This window comes from Diabrotica virgifera, chromosome 8 (assembly GCF_917563875.1).
Source record: "Diabrotica virgifera virgifera chromosome 8, PGI_DIABVI_V3a".
In the NCBI taxonomy this organism is placed as follows: Eukaryota; Metazoa; Arthropoda; class Insecta; order Coleoptera; family Chrysomelidae; genus Diabrotica; species Diabrotica virgifera.
Genome location: NC_065450.1, coordinates 87,479,633 through 87,500,983, shown reverse-complemented (window position 1 = coordinate 87,500,983; position 21,351 = coordinate 87,479,633). Strand labels below are relative to the sequence as shown.

Here is a 21,351-nt window from a genome sequence, read left to right as displayed (position 1 = left end):
TAAATGACTTACTCAACACACATACTTAAATTTAAACTTTACAGGAGAAAGTATATTTTCCCCCTAAACTATGCACTTTTCGATTCACCTGGTAGATACACGTGCAGAGCTGATGCCTGCCGGGTCTGGGTTTTTAGCCTTGGTGTGCTATGAATTATCACTATACAAATTTCTAGCCTTACAGGAAGACCGTTAGTCGGAGGGTTCACTAGCTCTTAGACTATAGTCAAATAAAAACAAACCGAATCTTGGTTTCAGTTTACCTTTTAAGCATTTGTATTCTTCTTTACAGAGTCATAGATGGCGATACTAGTATATAACCATATTAAAATATATTTTGAATTTACACACTTACCCCGAATACACAGTTACCCCACCTGACCTTACAGTAAGTGTAAGACGTCTCTGACTTGGATGCGATCGAAAGCCTTTGTCAGGTCTATAAAAAATAGATATGCTGGTTTATTGTACTCGATGGCCTTTTCTGTGATTTGTCTCAATACAAATACGGCGCGGCGTCTACGCAGGATCTTCCGGATCTGAATCCTTGTTGTTATACAATATACAGTGATGAGCGCGCTAATAACCGGCAAAATAGCGCAAAAGATGGAAAACGTATTAAATTGTGGGATAGAAAGAAATAAAACTAGTAGAGATGTTAACTTTAGCGATAGTAACATATAAACTGACATTATATTGATTGTTTCCCACCTTTAGACGTATCAGACGAGTATTTCAACTAAAACTGTCACTGTGACAGTGGCATTTCTCAAACTCATCCGATACGTCTAAAGGTGGGAAACAGTCAATATAATCATACAGAAGTAAAAACTTTGTTTGTACAATGGTATAAAAAAAGTTATTAAAAACCATTAAAAGTCATCCAAAAGGATTAGCAAAACGTTTTCGATCTAGATCAGATCATCTTCAGTCTTCTGATCTAGATCGAAAACGTTTTGCGAATCCTTTTGGATGACTTTTAATGGTTTTTAATAAACTTTTTTTTATACTATTGTACAAACGAAGTTTTTACTTCTGTATGATTTTTTTTAATTATGGTATACAGCCAGCTACTGGGTATTTCCCATTGATTTTAGTTAATATAATGTTAATTTATAAATTACTATCGCTAAATTTAACACCTCTAGTAGGTTCATCTCACAACTTAATATGTTTTCCATCTTTTGCGTTATTTTGCCGGTTATTAGTGTGCTCATCACTGTATAATATCTTGCATTATTACGCAAGATCTATATTGTAAATCCAGATTCTGAGATTAAAAGTAAAATCGAAATGGAGAGAGCAACTTTCAATAAAATAAGACCAGGAAGACGGCCCTGAGAGTGGCATAACTAAATTATTAAAGACAAGTGACAATATACGTCATTGCGTATAACATAGCAAGCTTTACCGCTCTGTCATTTTTAGATCTAAAAATGTTTAATCCTAAACAAAAATTTGTTCATTTTAATACTATCAACAAATTATAGTGCAGTGTTGATGCCAACCGACTCAACCTGACGTGAGTAACAAAAACTTTTATATAAGTAATTAAAATAGTAAATACAATTTGTATAAATAGAAACAAAAACCTACAGCTACAATTGAAACAGTTCGGGATGCACTGATGCACACCAGTTTTAGACCGGTGACAGGACCGGACTTGCGGCAGCGCAGTAAACAAAAATTATAAAAATTATCTCCATCAAAAATATAAGTAGGTACTTCTACTCAATATTTTATGCACAAAAAAACACATTTCAATGTAGTAAATACGTTTAAACACCCAACACAGGATCAAGCAATATAGTCGAGGAAATGAAGCATTTTGGCTCGCAATTTTTTCGTCCAGCATGGATTTACTTGAAATTTTCACAGAAGGTAGGGAATAGTCCAAAGTTAATTTTCTATATCATGCCACTGTACGCTAAAACCTTGGGGGTGGTTGCCACCCCAACTCGGGGGCGGGAATTTTTTATTACATTTTAACTACTTATGTAAATCGATGTAAAAAGTAATTATAAGAAAAAAATGTTTTTTACATTTTCTTCGTAAAACTAATATTTTTCGAGTTATTCGCGCTTGAAAGTAACAGTTTTTCGATGAAAAAATCGACTTTTTTAGAGGGTTTTTTGAGAATACCTCGAAAAATATGCATTTAATCAAAAAAACTTTGGATATCGAAATTGTATCTTTTAGTAAGACAAACCAAATTATTTTTCTGTAATATCGCTAAGACTAATACAAACCGAGATACGGCATGTTAAAAGTTAGCTTTTTTCGTCAAATGCATAATTTGAAATATTCAAAGTAAAATAACGGAAAAACTTTGCATATTTCGAGAAAATTTAAATAATCTTTTTTCAAGTATACAGTTAGGCCTTAAAAAAAAATAATAAAAAGTTTTTAGTCTGAAAATTAAGCGACTTATAATCAAAAAAAGGTCGGTACCTGCTTTTCTCTATTAAAAAATCAGTGCTAACAACCCCCTAACTACCCTCCTAATTAAAAATTGTTCTTTACCTTTCTGTGATTCCTTTTATATTTGTATTATCAATACACCCAAGAAGTTTGACTTTATTTAAAAGGCCCAATTTTAGAAAAATTGGAGTTTAAAGAAAAATAAATTTTTTGGAATTTAATAATAAAACACTGAAAACGTTTGTTTTCTATACTTCCACAGAATTTATTATAACTAAGTGACTACAGCTGTTTCGGCAGAGTGCCTTTCTCAAGTGATATAGTTTACAATGTGTTTGCCTTTTTAAGTCTTCAACTGAAGAGGTTGAGGAGTGGGGAGCTGTTTGTCTCGAGTTGGTCATTCAGAATTATATCTGTATTTTTCAGTTTATTAATTTCCATAGATTCTAAAAAAGATAGCTTAAGGCCTTTATTTTGAATATGCAGAATTTGAAACTCTTCATTGAAAGATTGATTATGATCTAGAAGGTGAAGTGCGTATGTAGAAGTGTCTGTTTTTCTATTGTTGAATGCCCTTTTGTGTTCTGCTATCCGTTTGTCAAAAGTTCTGCCAGTTTGACCGATGTACGTTTTCGGACAGTCACCACACGTTAGTTTGTACACACCACTCTGTAGTTGCTTTCTCTTTCGGCTTTTATTGTTCTTAATATATTTGCTTAAGTTGTTGTTAGTTCTGAAAGCTGGTGTTATTCCTTTCTTTTTTATGTATCTGGCTATTTTTGTTGTTATCTTGCCAGTATGTGTGAGAGAGCAGCAACAAAAATAGCCAGATACATAAAAAAGAAAGGAATAATACCAGCTTTCAGAACTAACAACAACTTAAGCAAATATATTAAGAACAATAAAAGCCGAAAGAGAAAGCAACTACAGAGTGGTGTGTACAAACTAACGTGTGGTGACTGTCCGAAAACGTACATCGGTCAAACTGGCAGAACTTTTGACAAACGGATAGCAGAACACAAAAGGGCATTCAACAATAGAAAAACAGACACTTCTACATACGCACTTCACCTTCTAGATCATAATCATTCTTTCAATGAAGAGTTTCAAATTCTGCATATTCAAAATAAAGGCCTTAAGCTATCTTTTTTAGAATCTATGGAAATTAATAAACTGAAAAATACAGATATAATTCTGAATGACCAACTCGAGACAAACAGCTCCCCACTCCTCAACCTCTTCAGTTGAAGACTTAAAAAGGCAAACACATTGTAAACTATATCACTTGAGAAAGGCACTCTGCCGAAACAGCTGTAGTCACTTAGTTATAATAAATTCTGTGGAAGTATAGAAAACAAACGTTTTCAGTGTTTTATTATTAGATAAAATGAACTTCCATCAAGTAACGGTCGAATCCATCAATTATTTTTGGAATTTCCCATTTTTCACCTTTTACTTCAAAATATCCATGATTTTTTTACCATGTTAGGTATAGCTTTATTCATTAACAATATCGCTGTAATAACATTGTTGTTAGACCGGTAAACTGTAGTTGTATACTGAGTGTACGAATCAAACTGTGTTTTTTTTCTCAAAGTTCGCATCACTCTGTGGACTATTCTAGCATTTATAAAATACTGAAATTAAAACCCAACTATAGCCTCAATTCTTCTTAACATTCTGTCTTTAGATTTATTCGCTTATATTGGATAATAAAAAAGTTTATTATCCAACTTTAACAACTGGCCATATTCGTCATCAGTACAGGGTGTTTCTAAATAAGTGCGACAAACTTTAACCTTTAACTACACGCGCTGGCGTACTTTGTACGCCAGATATAAGAATTCTACTGGAAATATATTTAAAAATTTAATTTTTGACCTTGCTTATTTTTCTTGCTTGACTGTTGTCGAGTTATACGCGACTAAAAATTTGAAAAATGCGAAAATTGCCATTTTCAAGGCTTCATAACTCGATTAAAAATTATTATTATAAAATTCAAAAAGTGACAAAATCAAGATTCAAATATCTTCTTCAACGTCTTGAAGAGATTTTTGGCATTATTTTATTACAAAGCTGTTACTTTTAGTTATTAACAATTAGCGCTATAGTCCAACTGTATCGTCACTCCCGTTAGCGGAACTATTTCGATTAGATTTTTTTTGCACAAACTTACTCAAAAAGAGGTCCTTATAACATATCCACAGGGTGCCGGCCGGTGCCGTGGTCTAAAAATTGTTTAACCTTTAACTACACGCGCTGGCGTACTTTGTACGCCAGATATAAGAATTCTACTGGAAATATATTTAAAAATTTAATTTTTGACCTTGCTTATTTTTCTAACCTATCACTGGAATGTGCTTTACAATTTGGTTTTAGTTTCGTTATAATCGGCGTTCTGGAAAGATCGTAATTTACATTTTATTATTTGTTGTTTCCGGTGGTGGACAATATACCCCAGGATTATATTACTATAAGTCGTAATATAAGTACATATTTTAATTGTTTTTTAGTCATTATGGCACAAAATATATTTTTCTTTGTAAACAATACTTTTTCTCCTGTAAAAAATCACATTTAAAAAAATTTTTTATTAGTAATTTTATTTATCATGGAATCCAGTTATTCCATGATTCCAGTTATAAATCCCAATTGGCTTACTGAAAAGGAACTACAAGTATTCACTGATGCCGAATAAGGTTTATAACAAACAACTAAGTGTATTTTTTCAAAAAAAATTAAACAAATCCGCTGTTTTTAAGTGTATTTTCTTGTGGCGTACAAAGTACGCCACGCGTGTAGTTATGTTATAACTTGATCCGCGGGTAGTTAAAGGCTAAGGGGTAATTTTACATTAGAAAATAAAGACAGTTTGCTTTATAATCATATGTCCGCAAACGCTTCGCTTCCGAGATACGGGGGTGTTCAATTTTTTTTTTACAAACTGACAATTTATTTATTGCTTTAAAACCAGTTGAGATATGCAAATCAAATTTGGTGGGTTTTAAGACGTAGTTATCGCACATTTTTTGACATACAATTAAGAATTTAATAAACAAAAAAAAAAGTCAATCTTTGAACACACTCAGTGATCAAAAGATACAAAGTTGGTTCACCGACCAATCGTAACAAAATCAAACAAATGAAATAGAGAATGTGGAAAAATCCCCTTACGAATAACTCACACATCCACTATTTCGGGCTGGGAAAAATTTTCTGAATAGAATCAAAGATCCAAACACCAGTTCTCAGAAATGTGTTTCGCCCTCTTCAACCCCCCTGGGCTCATCGGTAAAGATAAGAGGTTGAATATCTTTAGACACATTCCATCAAAAAACAACATCCGAGACATAGACATAACAGGAGCGTATATCTACGCATCATCTGACAATGACAGTCTCAAGTTTTAATTCCCTAATTACTTAAAGTAAAATGTAAGTTTAAAAAACAAAAAAAAAAAAAAAGAAGTCAATCTTTGAACACACTCAGTGATCAAAAGATACAAAGTTGGTTCACCGACCAATCGTAACAAAATCAAACAAATGAAATAGAGAATGTGGAAAAATCCCCTTCTTTTTTTTGTTTTTTAAACATACATTTTACTTTAAGTAATTAGGGAATTAAAACTTGAGACTGTCATTGTCAGATGATGCGTAGATATACGCTCCTGTTATGTCTATGTCTCGGATGTTGTTTTTTGATGGAATGTGTCTAAAGATATTCAACCTCTCATCTTTACCGATGAGCCCAGGGGGGTTGAAGAGGGCGAAACACATTTCTGAGAACTGGTGTTTAAATCTTTGATTCTATTCAGAAAATTTTTCCCAGCCCGAAATAGTGGATGTGTGAGTTATTCGTAAGGGGATTTTCCACATTGTCTATTTCATTTGTTTGATTAAGAATTTAATATTAACCATTGGCGTAAAAACAGGTATTATGACCGATCATATTACCCGTATGCACGCCAATGGTGAATATTAAATTCTTAATTGTGTGTCAAAAAATGTGCAACAATTACGTCTTAAAACCCACCAAATTTGATTTGCATATCTCAACTGGTTTTAAAAGTAATAAATAAATCGTCAGTTTGTAAAAAAAATAAAACATCCCGTATCTCAGAAACGAAGCGTTTGCGGACATATGATTATCAAGCAAACTCTCCTTATTGAAGTTATACTTCTTTACCGGCGATAGAGGGTGAATTTTTATATGTTAAAACCTATCAGCCCGGCGCATGCGCATTATAACTTTGTTCTGATTGGATGTTCAAATGACATGTCAAAAATTATCCGATATGGCAGCTGTAGGACAGCTGTGGTTTGGAGGTAAAGGGAAAGGTAAACAAATGTATAATATATTAGTTTTATTGTTGTGAGGACAGAAACAAAAAAGTTTATAATATTGTAGTGACTTTTAAATAGTTTTTAAAAGCAACAGGTACGTAATAATTGTTAATGTATCATGCGTATAAACCTACCTATTTGATCTGCCAAAATACATAGTATGTAATACTTTTATTTATATAATTTGATTACCATCAAAATTTCTATCAATATTCACCTAATATATTGTTTTCTTACTCTATGTTTTGTTGTATTTTTTCAATTATAAATCATTTCAATTCAAAATTAAAATAATTTGATCAATTTTCAAAATATCAAAATATCACAAGTTTAATCCGTTTAGTTAGTCGATCTTCGTAAATAATGACACATAGTGTCCGTGGCTAATCGTTGAAGGCGAATGAATTCCAATACCAACCGCGCTTATCAGCGCTGGTTCGAGTCCCAATAGAAACTTTCTTTTTTGTTTTTTTACATTACATTTTATTAGGTCTGGATCCCGCGTATGAAAAAAAAGTTGATTAATAGCAAGCTGAAAATTTGTTAATAGCTTAAGGGTGTCTAGTCGGATAAACTTTGATATATGGGAACATTGGAACAGGGGCAGTTATAATTGTGGAACAGGTTAAAAATTTGGAACGGTCAGATCAAGAAAACGGCACATGTATTTTGTCCGACAGAACAGACTTAAACTCTTCGAACAGAGATTAAACTCTCATGCAAAAATCAGACTGCTATGTATCACCAAATGGGAGTTTTAATGAGTGGAACATGTAGAATTTGTCAAATGACAGGAATTATGACAGGTGATAAATAGCAGTCTGATTTTTGCATGAGAGTTTAATCTCTGTTCGGAGAGTTCAAGTCTGTTCTGTCGGACAAAATAAATGTGCCGTTTTCGTGGTGTGGCCGTTCCAAATTTTTAACCTGTTCCACAATTAAAACTGCCCCTGTTCCAGTGTTCCCATATATCAAAGTTTATCCGACTAGGCACCCTTAAGCTATTAACAAATTTTCAGCTTGCTATTAATCAACTTTTTTTCATACGCGGGATCCAGACCTATATGATTGTAAGTATATTTATTATATAATTGTATTTTCAGAAAATACGTATTTAGTTAAAAAAATTTTCGACAATTAATGTTCAGACATCATTTGTGGCTTGTTTAATGTGTTTGTGTGTGTTTTATTCTTTTATTATTTTAATTTTTGGCACTGTTCTAATAAAAATGTTTGAGAAGTAGTAAGTATAAATTAGTTTAATATTTAAACAAAATATAAATAAAAAGTATATTAATTTCGTTTAAATCATATAATAGAAGTATAACTTCTTACGTGCGTACAAAGTACACACACATTTTTTTTTCTCATGTACAATTAACCCCTTAATTTTTGTCGCACTTATTTAGAAACACCCTGTACTGATGACGAACATGGCCAGTTGTTAAAGTACCTAACTTTTTTATAATCCAACATAAGCGAATGAATCTAAAAACAGAATGTTAAGAAGACCTGAGGATATAGTTCGGTTTTAGTTTCAGTATTTTATAAATAGTCGAAAAGGTGATGCGAACATTGAGAAAAAAACACAGTTTGATTCGTACACCCAGTATACAATGAGAGTTTACCTGTCTAACAACAATATTATTACAGCGATATTGTTAATGAATAAGGCTATAATATAATAAAAAAATCACTTAAATCGGACAACAGGTTTAGGAAATTCGAGCATCAAAAATGACCAAATTTTTAAGTGGATCGACTTTTTTGCACCCGAGTGTAGTTCTGCCAAATACGCTTCTTCACTCCTACAAATATATTAATATAAATGAGTCACAAATAGAGATAAGAAGACTTGTAATTTCAAATGCATGCTCTACTATCCCAAAGAGTATCATTGAAATAGAATTACAAAAAAGTGGTACGGTAGGCGGTACTGTAGAACAACGCTTCAGACTATGTTTGCTATATTTTAAAGTTTTAAATAATATTTTTAAAATCGAATAAATTAATTTTATTATTTATTTATTATTTTTTTTTATTTTACGGTTTTTTCACAATCATTGATTTACAAAGTTTATTTATTTACTTTAACACTTTTTAAACGATCCACAGAGAACGGCAGTTCTCACCAGTGGCGCACAACACCCCTACAAGTGACACTATATACAGTGCTAGTCAAAAGTCCGTACCCCCCTCTTATCATTTGAACGGTTATACCTATAATAGTGAAATTTGGAGGGAGGAAATAAACGGACGTAAGCTTCTTAACTACTAATGACAGGTGACGTAATAGTGACTGATGACGTTACAGAGCCACTGTGACCGATAATTTTAAATGTGAGCTTATGGCAAGTGATACCTCGTTTGAAAGGTATTCAAAATACCTATTCAGTCATACTAATTTTTTTGGGTTTAAGTTGATTTTTATTTTGGTGAATAAATTAAATAAATATAATATTGTAGTTTCGCATTTAATTAATAAAAATTCAAATGTCCATCTATAGTTTTTTTGTCAAATAAGTTGACGTTTTTCAATTCTCTAGTAAGTTTTACGACAACATGAACCTTTTTGACAAGTAATCATAGGCGGAATTTAGAATTTTTTTAATTAAATGCGAAACTACAATTTTATATTTATTTCATTTATTTATCAAAATTAGCTTAAACTTAAACAAAATTAGTATGTCTGAGTAGGTATTTTCAATACCTTTCAAACGATGTATCACTTGTCATAAAGTCCCATTTAAAATTATCTGTCACAGTGGCGCTGTAAAGTCATCTGTCACTATTACGTCACCTGACATGACTAGTTAAGAAGATTACGTCCGTTTATTTTTTCCCTCCAAATTTCACTATTATAGGTATAACCGTTCAAAAGATACGAGGGGGGGGGGTACGGACTTTTGACTAGCACTGTATACACGAAATTTTCGATTTTCTAAACCTGACTGGATTGAAAATTGAGCCAAATCCCATCTTAAAGTTTAGGGAAAGACTCGTCCATCCATATGTTACTTCTCCATTTTGGTCCAAGGGTGTGGATTTTACGGCCCTTCCCATTTAAAGCCTGTTTTTCGTTCTCGTCCCCAAAACTCCCAAAAATTTCAAAAATTTAAGCCCTACCTTTGCAGCTTCTGATAGCATAGATCATTACCTTTCCAACGCATGTTTAATTTTGAAAATCGGTTATACCATTCAACAATTATCGAGCTCAGAAATATGACTCAATTTTTATTTAAAAAATGGAAAATGTTTGTGGATATGTATGTATGTATTGTTATATTTCTATTTGATATGAAAATTAAATTTTGATAATTATAAACAAAATTCACTTTAATATAAAATATTTTTAATTTTCTCAACCTCGGGCATATAAATTTAGAACAACCTGTATACAACAAATTGTTATATTTAATTTTAAGAAGTGATTAGAATAAGCGTACGAAACTCGGAACAATGTGCTTAGATAAACAAAGTGAATGACGCGTACCATTATCGTTCTTCTCGGAAGGTCGATCATTAGCCTATGCTAAATAAAACTCAGTGAAATAGATGATAGTTCATTATCGTTTTCGCGGAAGGTTTCGATCATTAGCCTATGCTAAATAAGACTCATTTGAAAGAGAGAATAGGTCATTAAAATTTGTAAATAGTTAGAAAGTATTTTAGAATGGGAATTAAATATTTTCTTTTGAAATCCATTAAGCATATTTAGAAAGATTAAAAATTGGTTTTGAGGAATATTACGAATGAGAGTTGGTGGTGGAAGATTGATTTGTGAATCTGGAAGGGATATTTAGAAAGTAGGGGAATGGATGAGAAAGTGAGATCAGAATGTTTTGAGCTGTCGAGAAGTGAAGTCGAGTAGTAGACGGTAGTGTACGGAGAGTGAGAAAGCCGATGTAGTTCCGTGAGTGTGGAGTATCTATCGTGGAACGAGAAGTAGGCCAGGTCGAGAGTAAAAGAACCTCCTTGAGCCAAGAGTGTCCCGGTAGCTGATAGCAGTTTCGAGAAAGGTAGAACACAGCATCACGACAGACGCAGGAACGAGAGCTATACGAGCTAGTTTTTCAAAGGAGAACATTACTGGAAGCCAGGACGAGGTTTGATCGCAGCCAAGGATAGCAGGAAACGGGTCTTGTGTGAGGACATTTTCAGTTCACCAGGAAAAGGTCAGTCTCATTTGTTTGGACATGAATGTATGGGTTTTTCGTATTAAATTCCACATAAAAAATTGAATAACATAATCAATAATATCAGAAAAGCTTCATCAAACTTAAATAGAGTTGTTCCTAATAACTCCTAATAGTTAAATGTTAATAAAAACTTTCAATTGAAAACCAAAAGGAAATAAGATTCCCATTTGTAAATGTTATGTTTAAGAATAATAAGAAATAGCAAATATTAAGCATTGATTGCCTTTTAAATAAAATAAAAAATATTTTGATTATAATTGTAACCCATATGTGTATTTTTTTTACTCTTTTCTTTTCTATCCCGATTAGGAACCATTAAGAAATATTTAGAAGCCACGAAAGTAAGTAATTAATTTATAATTCGCCCTGAGATTGAAAACATATTGATATGTGATCTGGTTAATTAATTAGATTAGTATTAATACATTGATTAAATTAAGTGACATATAAGAATATTATCTCATATCAATAATCAAGATCACATCAACTGTCGTCCAACGTGGAAAGCATTGTAAAGTATTTCTAGTGACAAATTTGAAGGATAGAAAGAGTAAAGCCGGTATTTGAAAATTTATATGCCTGTGGTAAAAAGTGAGATACTTACATTTGATAACATAAAATTTTAGATCTCTTTAGGTACAAATTTTACATAACTGATTTAATATTTTATTTTACGATATTTACATTTGATATATTTATTGACAATTTATAATATTTGGGTGAGAAAAAGTCGTCTTGGTAACATACTAGTAAAATTTCATATTTGGCGGGGACAGTACTTCTTGAAAACAAATGTCTGTGACAAGAAGCCAAAGCAAAGACAACAAAAAACAAAAAGAACATTCAAATCAAGAGAATAATTCAGACCAAGAAGATATTTTAGACAAGACAATCATGGCATCAGAACAGCAAGAATTATCAGGAATAGATAAATTATTACAAATGATGCAACTCCAGTCACAAAGAATGGAACAGAAAATGGATGAAACACAACAAAAACTGGATGACAATCAAAGAGAAACAAAACAAACAATGGAGAAAAATCAGGAAGAAACATCAAAGAAAATGGATAAAGTGGATCAAAAAATGGAGGAAACACAACGAAAAATGGATGAAACACAACAAAAATTGGATCAAAAAATGGATGAAACAAAAAGAATAATGCAAGAAAATCAGAAGGAAACAAAACAAGCCATAGAAGAGAACAACAAGAAAATGGAGGAACGCATAGAAAAGTATGAAATGAAAATTCAAGATAAAATAAAGGAGTTAACGAATGGCCAGAAAAAGGAACTAGAAAATTTGGAAAATAAGTTGGAAAATGCTATTCAAGTAGACAGAGAAAATGTCGGAGAAAGAAGAGAAATGGTTATACATAGCACAGATGACGTGAAGATAAGGTTTGGCGGGGATGTAAGAAGATTACACCCAGTGCCGTTCATAAATAGCCTGAAAAAGAAAATACAACACATCGGAAATTTCGATACAGCAAAAGAAACTATCAGAAACCATCTCAAATATGAAGCAAGCCTATGGTTCGATAGTAAAGAAGAAGAATTCGGCAATTGGCAACAATTTGAACAAAAATTTTTGAATTATTTCTGGGGAAAGGTCCAACAATTGGAAATTAACAAGGAATTGCAAAATGGGAAATACAATGATAGGATGGGTGTATCAGAAAGGACATATGCTTTGCAAATTTACAATAATGCAAAACATTTACAATATAATTACTCATCGGAACAATTAGTCGAACTGATTGCAAGACATTTCGAGGAAACGCTGGAAGACCATATCACATTGCAAAATTACAAAGACATAGATAGTTTATGCCAATTCCTACAAATAAGAGAATCACGTCTAAGAGAAAGAAAATCAAGAAGGTCGCGAGAAGATTACAGGCCCCGAGAAACACAAGATTACAGAGATAGAAATCAAAATAGGAGGGACTATACAAGACGAGATTTTAATCCCAGAAGGGAAAACGAAAATAGAGACAACGGAAGAGGAAATTATGAACAAAGAAATAGGCAATGGAATGAGGACAGAAATCGAGAATACCAGAATAGAAACACCACACGCTCAAATCAAGAAAACAGAAATAATGGTAGACAAAATGAACAGGTATATCGAGAAAACCGAAACAGATCCGACAGACCAAGAGAAAATAGAAGAGAAGTAAATAATACCCAGACAGATGAATATGACGGAGAGAGACATTATGACGAAAATATAAACAACGATGAGCAACCGGCGTCTTTTCACGACGGCGCTCACTAAAAACCAAAAAGCAAACAGGAATCTTTTGTCACCCCAAGGAGTTTATTAAATTGGCAGGAAACAACGAAAAGAAAAATGGAATTAATTTAAAATTTGTGGATGGATTTATCAACGAGAAACCAATTAAAATTATGATAGACACTGGATCTGAAATAACATTGGTCAACAGAAAACTAATAGAAGAAGTTAACTTAACAAATTTAATTTATAAAATACCTAGGGTAAATTTAGTGGGCGCAAACAAACGGACATTGGCAACTATAAATGAAGGCGTACGAGTAATGGTACGACTGGGCAAGAATATGTATGCACTACAATGTGTAATAATGCCAAACATGTCACATGACATGATAGTAGGAGTGGACGAATTGGCAGAAAAACATGTAGTGATAGATTTTAAAAATAATACGATGAAACTAACAGAAGAAAAAGAAAAAGAACAGGACAAGGAACATGAGAAACAAAATACGGACGAATCAGGTAAAGAACAAACAGTGGAAATGAATTTGGCAGCGAAGCAAGGACAAAGAAGAAAAAGGAGAAAAGGTCAGAAAAAGATAAAAGAAAATGAAACCTGTGGCTCCTCAAAAGAAGAGTTGAGCCCAGAAGAAGAAAATTTGAGAGTATCAGAAACAAAGGAAACCTGGGATTCCTCAAAAGAAGAGACGGGCTTAGGAGAAGAAGAAATAAAGCTAAAAAATGAAAGTGAAAAGAATATGATTGAAACAGTGGTATTTGAAGAGGAGGTATATGCAAACGAGGATGCAGAATGCACGGTAAACTTGTGTGAAGAATCTGAGAAAAAAGACAGAAAATTGATATGTGGAGAAGGGAAAGAAAAAGAATTGCGGTTGATGTTAAGAAACTACGAAAATTTGATCAATGAGGAAAACAGAGTGGCTAAAAAGTACGAACATTCATTTGAGGTGAAAAACTTGGGAAATTTTCGATCAAAGACTTACCCGATTCCATACAAGTATCGACAAGAGGTGAAAGAAGAAATAAATAAAATGTTGGAAGATCAAATCATCGAAAGATGTGATTCACCGTATGTTAACCCGATTGTGATAGTAAAGAAAAGCAGTGGAGAATTGAGATTATGTTTAGATGCCAGGAATATCAACCAGCACACAGTATCACAATATGAATCACCTCTAAACATCGAGGCCATTTTTGGAAGAATCACCGGGTCTCACATATTTTCGAAAATTGACTTAAAACACAGTTTTTGGTTGATACCGTTAGCTGAAAAGTGTAGAAACTACACCGCTTTTTCTATTGATGGTATTGTCTACCGGTTTAAGGTAGTGCCGTTTGGATTGCAGAGTGCTTGTGCTGCACTCGTCCGAGCTCTACATACCATTTTGAATCGCCACGAAGATTTCATAGTTCATTATATCGATGATTTATTAATTTTTTCACAAGATACTCAGAGTCATCTGAAACACATAGAAATAATTCTGGAAGAATTGGACACAGCGGGATTGAAATTAAACATTGAAAAATGTCAATTTTTTCAAAAAGAAGTCATTTATTTGGGTTTTCAATTGGACACCAAAACAGTAAGATTATCCGAAGACAGAGTCAAGCTCATAGATGAATACCCAAGACCAACGAATTTGAAAACATTGAGAGGTTTTCTTGGCACGATTAATTATTTTAAAAAACTGATTCCCGATTTGAGCCAAAAGGAAATCCCTCTGATAAAGTTGCTTAAAAAAGGAATAAAATGGAATTGGAAAGAAGAACAGGAGGAAGCTTTCGAAACATTAAAACGAGAATTCGCAAAAGGAACGAAAATATACCACCCCATTTACAATTTACCTTTTATACTCCGAAATGATGCGTCCATACAAAAATTTGCAGGAGTTCTGTCTCAAATACAAAACGACCAAGAAGTGCCGATATGTTTTATATCTCGAGTGACTAAAACACATGAGAGAAAATATAGTGTTACAGAATTGGAGTTTGCCAGTGTACTATATTGCGTAAACAAATTGAGGTTTTACTTATTGGGAGCAAAATTCACAATCGAAACAGACCATGCAGCTTTAGTACATATCATGAATAATAGATTAGTAAATAATAGAATACATAGAGGCATTCTATTATTACAGGAGTATGATTTTGAGTTCCGATATATAAAAGGAAAAGACAACATAATAGCCGACGCTCTAACACGGGATGAGGACACCGGAAAAAAGGAAACAATTACTCTACAGGTGGGACTAAATAGATTAATACAAGAAGAAGGGATATATTCGTTAAATGAGATAAGGACAAACCAAGAAGACCTAGAGGAATGAGAGAAAAGAAGAGCGGAAATAGAAAATGACATATATTTTAAGAGAATAGACGGAAAGGAACTATATTTAGTGACACAGACATTGGCCGAAAAGATAATAAAGAAATTACATGAGGACAATGGGCATATCGGTAGCAGAAAAGTTTGGCTCGTTTTTAGGGAAAATTACATCAGCCGACAGGATTACCGCATTGCAAAGGAAATTACCCAGAAGTGCGATGTATGTCAAAAATATAAGAGTCGGAATTTCAAAAACGAAAATGTTGCCAAAAATATTGAAGCCCGAAACAAACTAGACATTGTAGCAATAGATATGTTAAGCGATCTAATTATGACCACTAAAAGGAACAAACATATTCTGGTAATGGTGGATGTGTTTTCAAAATACGTAAATTTATATAGTTGCCGCACCACAAAGGGGCAGGAAATATTAAGAAAAATCGACAATTTTATAGCCATAGTAGGAACACCAAAAAAGATTCTACTGGACAATGCAACGTATTTCCGAAATGATCGTTTCAAGGGACAACTTCGAGAACGAGGAATAGAGACAAATTTTGTCAGCATCAGGCATCCACAGAGTAATCCTTCGGAACGATTCATACAGGAAGTGACGAAATTTCTTCGCATTGCAACAGATGGTCAACATCGCCACTGGGACAGGAAAATGGCGGAAATAGAAAGGTATCTAAATACAATTCCGAGCACAGTAACAAAAGAGACCCCAGAATACATCATGAAGGGTGTACTGCCGATAAGGCCATGGGAAGACCAAGAGCCAAAAGAATATCAACAGGTGATTGAAACCGTACAGAGAAGATTACGGCGAAGCAACGAAAAATATATCCAAAGACAGGAACAAAATAGAAAAAGAAGACCAGTGACTTTCCAAAAGGGTGAAAAAGTACTCGTGAGGGCATTACGAGTATCAAATCTTCCTGGGGGCATTTGCGCAAAGTTGATGCCTGTTTTCGAAGGCCCGTACATCGTGAATAATGAAAATGGGATAAATAGTTATGAGTTGAGGCACAGGAACTCGGAAAAGATCCGAGGAATTTATAATATTCACGATGTATACAAATATCACGAATAAAAGACAGAATTACATGAAGTAGATAGTAAGTTAGGATATAAGACGTAGATTAAAGTAAGGAAATATACAGGGAGTTGGTTTTGCCTCGAGAAAATTTATTTAAAAATGCAGATAAATTTTATCGAATACAAGGCGGGGATTTGTTATATTTCTATTTGATATGAAAATTAAATTTTGATAATTATAAACAAAATTCACTTTAATATAAAATATTTTTAATTTTCTCAACCTCGGGCATATAAATTTAGAACAACCTGTATACAACAAATTGTTATATTTAATTTTAAGAAGTGATTAGAATAAGCGTACGAAACTCGGAACAATGTGCTTAGATAAACAAAGTGAATGACGCGTACCATTATCGTTCTTCTCGGAAGGTCGATCATTAGCCTATGCTAAATAAAACTCAGTGAAATAGATGATAGTTCATTATCGTTTTTCGCGGAAGGTTTCGATCATTAGCCTATGCTAAATAAGACTCATTTGAAAGAGAGAATAGGTCATTAAAATTTGTAAATAGTTAGAAAGTATTTTAGAATGGGAATTAAATATTTTCTTTTGAAATCCATTAAGCATATTTAGAAAGATTAAAAATTGGTTTTGAGGAATATTACGAATGAGAGTTGGTGGTGGAAGATTGATTTGTGAATCTGGAAGGGATATTTAGAAAGTAGGGGAATGGATGAGAAAGTGAGATCAGAATGTTTTGAGCTGTCGAGAAGTGAAGTCGAGTAGTAGACGGTAGTGTACGGAGAGTGAGAAAGCCGATGTAGTTCCGTGAGTGTGGAGTATCTATCGTGGAACGAGAAGTAGGCCAGGTCGAGAGTAAAAGAACCTCCTTGAGCCAAGAGTGTCCCGGTAGCTGATAGCAGTTTCGAGAAAGGTAGAACACAGCATCACGACAGACGCAGGAACGAGAGCTATACGAGCTAGTTTTTCAAAGGAGAACATTACTGGAAGCCAGGACGAGGTTTGATCGCAGCCAAGGATAGCAGGAAACGGGTCTTGTGTGAGGACATTTTCAGTTCACCAGGAAAAGGTCAGTCTCATTTGTTTGGACATGAATGTATGGGTTTTTCGTATTAAATTCCACATAAAAAATTGAATAACATAATCAATAATATCAGAAAAGCTTCATCAAACTTAAATAGAGTTGTTCCTAATAACTCCTAATAGTTAAATGTTAATAAAAACTTTCAATTGAAAACCAAAAGGAAATAAGATTCCCATTTGTAAATGTTATGTTTAAGAATAATAAGAAATAGCAAATATTAAGCATTGATTGCCTTTTAAATAAAATAAAAAATATTTTGATTATAATTGTAACCCATATGTGTATTTTTTTTACTCTTTTCTTTTCTATCCCGATTAGGAACCATTGAGAAATATTTAGAAGCCACGAAAGTAAGTAATTAATTTATAATTCGCCCTGAGATTGAAAACATATTGATATGTGATCTGGTTAATTAATTAGATTAGTATTAATACATTGATTAAATTAAGTGACATATAAGAATATTATCTCATATCAATAATCAAGATCACATCAGTATGTGTGTGGAAAAGTTAAACCGATCTGAATTTTTTTTCTGTGTTTCAAGAGGGGGTGAGGGCCGATTCAGAACCGGTCTAATTTTTGACTTCTGACTACCCGTAAGTTAGCTAGAGGACTAGGTAAATACAAAATAGCATATTTTTTGGGTGTATATATCTTAGGTTCAAGGAAAGACAGGAAAACCGCAAATACACCAAATCAATAGGGTTGAGTTAAGCTTTCAAATGGCGCCTAAGCGATCAAGCTGAGACATACGCAGTGCTCACCAGAGCCAAAAAACTAAAAAATTAAATTTTGAAAATTTTGGTTTTTCGACAATTACTCAAAATTTCAACCTACGAATCTCGCCAATAACTGAGCGTTTGTGGAACGACTCAGGACGCGTGTAACGGTGTATACCTTATATCTGGGAAAATTCGAATTTTTAAGTTATAGGCTTCATAAGTATGATCAAATCTATTTCTTATGGGAAAAATTTTTTGGGTTTTTCAAGCTCAATATACGTTCAGTTATCATACTCGATCTTGGATGTATCAGATACTACTTGTCAATACGTTGTTTCAAATTCATGTTTAGTGATCAACATTAGGTAAGCTGTTCAGAAGTTATAGAGCTCCAAATGTATAATTAGTCCAGGAACTGAAATTTTTCACTTCGCAATTTTTACAGAATGGATCGATTTGCTTAAAAATTTGACAATAAGTAGTGGATAGTCCAAGGATCAAAATCTATATGATGTCGAAAGACGCTTTTACCATGGGGTGGTTGCCACCTCATCTCGAGAGTGGAATTTTTTTTTATATTTTTACCGCAAATGCTGGTAAAAATATTAATTATAAGCAAAAAATGTTCATTATACATTTTTTTAAAAAATTAATAGTTTTCGATTTATTAGTTATCGAAGCTGTTAGTTTTATATCGGAAAGATTACCAGATAACGGCAGTTCTCGCCAGTGGCGCAGAAATACACCCCCCTACACGCGACACTATTATATATACGAAATTTTCAATTTTCTAAATCTGACTGAATTGAAAATTTTGCCAACTCCCATCTTCAAGTTCAGAAAAAGACCCACCCATTCATATGTCAACCATCCATTTTGATCCAAGGGTGTCGATTTTACGGCCTTTCCTATTTAGGGTCTGTTTTTCGTCCTGGTCCCCAAAACTCCCAAAAACTTCGAAAATTTAAGTCCGACTTTTGCGGCTTCTAACAGTACTGATCATTACCTTTCCAACGTATGTCTAATTTTGAACATTACCAGAGAACGGCAGTTCTCGCCAGTGGCGCACACCCACACCACCCTACACGCGACACTATATATACACAAAATTTTCGATTTTCTAAATCTGACTGAATTGAAAATTGGGCCAACTCCCATCTTAAAGTTCAGAAAAGACTCACCCATTTATATGTCAACCATCGATTTTGGTCCAAGGGTGTAGATTTTACGGCCCTTCCTATTTAGGGCCTCTTTTTCGTTCTCGTCACCAAAACTCCCAAAAAGTTTAAAAATTGGTCCAATTTTTGCGGCTTCTAATAGAACTGATCATTACCTTTCCAACGCATGTCTAATTTTGAAAATCGGTTATACCATTCGGTTATATCAAAATTCGGTTATATCGGTTATACCAAAAAAGTTATAGAGCTTAGAAATGTGACTCAATTTTTATTTAAAAAAGGAAAAATATTTGTGGCTATGTATGTATGTGTGTTTGAAAGTTAAACCGATTTGATATTTTTCTCTGTGTTTAAAGAGGGGGTCAGGGCCGATTTAGAATCGGTGTAGTTTGTTACTTTTGACCACCCATAAGCCAGTTATAGGACTTGGTAGGTACAAAACGGCATATTTTTTGGGGGTATATATATTCGGATCACGAAGAGGCAGGAGAACCGCAAATACATCAAATCAATAGTGTTGACTTAAGCTTTCAAATGGTGTCTAAGCCGTCAAGATCAGACATATACACGGCTCAGTATAGCCGAAAAACTGAAAAACTAAACTTTGAAAATTTTGGTTTTTCGACAATTACTCAACATTTCAACGTACGAATTGCACCAATAACTTGCGTTTGTAGAAGGACTCAAGACGAATCTAACGATGTATACCTCATATCCGGGAAAATTCTAATTTTTAGGTTATAGGCTTCATAAATATGATAAAATCTATTTCCTGTGGGAAAAACGGTTTCGAAAGCTCAATAATTCCTGTAATAGCTTCAGTTATCATACTTGACCTTAGATCCATCAGATACTACTGGTTAATACGTTTCAAACTCATGTTTACTGATCAAAATCGGTTAAGCCGTTTAGAAGTTATTAAGATACAAAAGTATAATCCAATTAACGATTATTCCCCAAATGGTTTATGTAGTTGTAGTGGTTACGACGCTAAATTTGATCTGGCAACGGGCAATCCGACTTCATTTACCGGCCATCTCAATATATTTTTTTTTCAATCTATTTCGAATAGAAAAAAATCTAGTGTACATTCGATGGACACTAGATCATTTGGGAGATAATGCAACAAAGGTGACAATTTATAAAGCTTGACGTGTAATAGAGGAACATTGCATTCAACTTCATACATTTAATTTATAAATACCTTTGAAAAACTCCTGATACAAGAATAAAAAACCGCTAAACGCCGTAAAAATGAGTGGCGCATAAAATATTCCAGCTACAAAAGATCTGATATGAATGTTACGTGGCGCGAAAATGGATTTTCATTTGATGCAAAACAAAATTTTAGTTTTATTTTAAAATATTTTTCCATAATATTTGCTAAATTTGAAGTAAACGCGCCACAAAAGAGTTTCAAAATTCAAACTGTATCAAAGTTACTCTTTTGTGGCGCGTTTACTTCAAATTTAGCAAATATTATGGAAAAATATTTTAAAATAAAACTAAAGTTTTGTTTTGCATCAAATGAAAATCCATTTTCGCGCCACGTAACATTCATATCAGATCTTTTATAGCTGGAATATTTTATGCGCCACTCATTTTTACGGCGTTTAGCGGTTTTTTATTCTTGTAATAATTATTAATCTAAAATATGTTGTTGTGATAAGATTAAAAATAATTCAGCGACATTGCTCTTACGCAAATATATCATATACATTGTATATGTTGAATTGCGTACATAATATTATCT

The 21,351-nt window shown here is 33.2% G+C and overlaps 1 protein-coding gene across 1 annotated transcript in view; it reads left to right on the top strand.

The window, feature by feature from the left end:
- Positions 1 to 1,378: 1,378 nt before the first annotated feature.
- The window catches only part of LOC126890758 (uncharacterized), a 132,188-nt gene continuing 112,215 nt past the window's right edge, over positions 1,379 to 21,351 (top strand). Inside the window, exon 1 of the mRNA XM_050659929.1 lies at positions 1,379 to 1,522. The gene's annotated coding sequence lies outside the window, so the exon portion shown is untranslated. The remainder of the gene's footprint in view (positions 1,523 to 21,351) is intronic.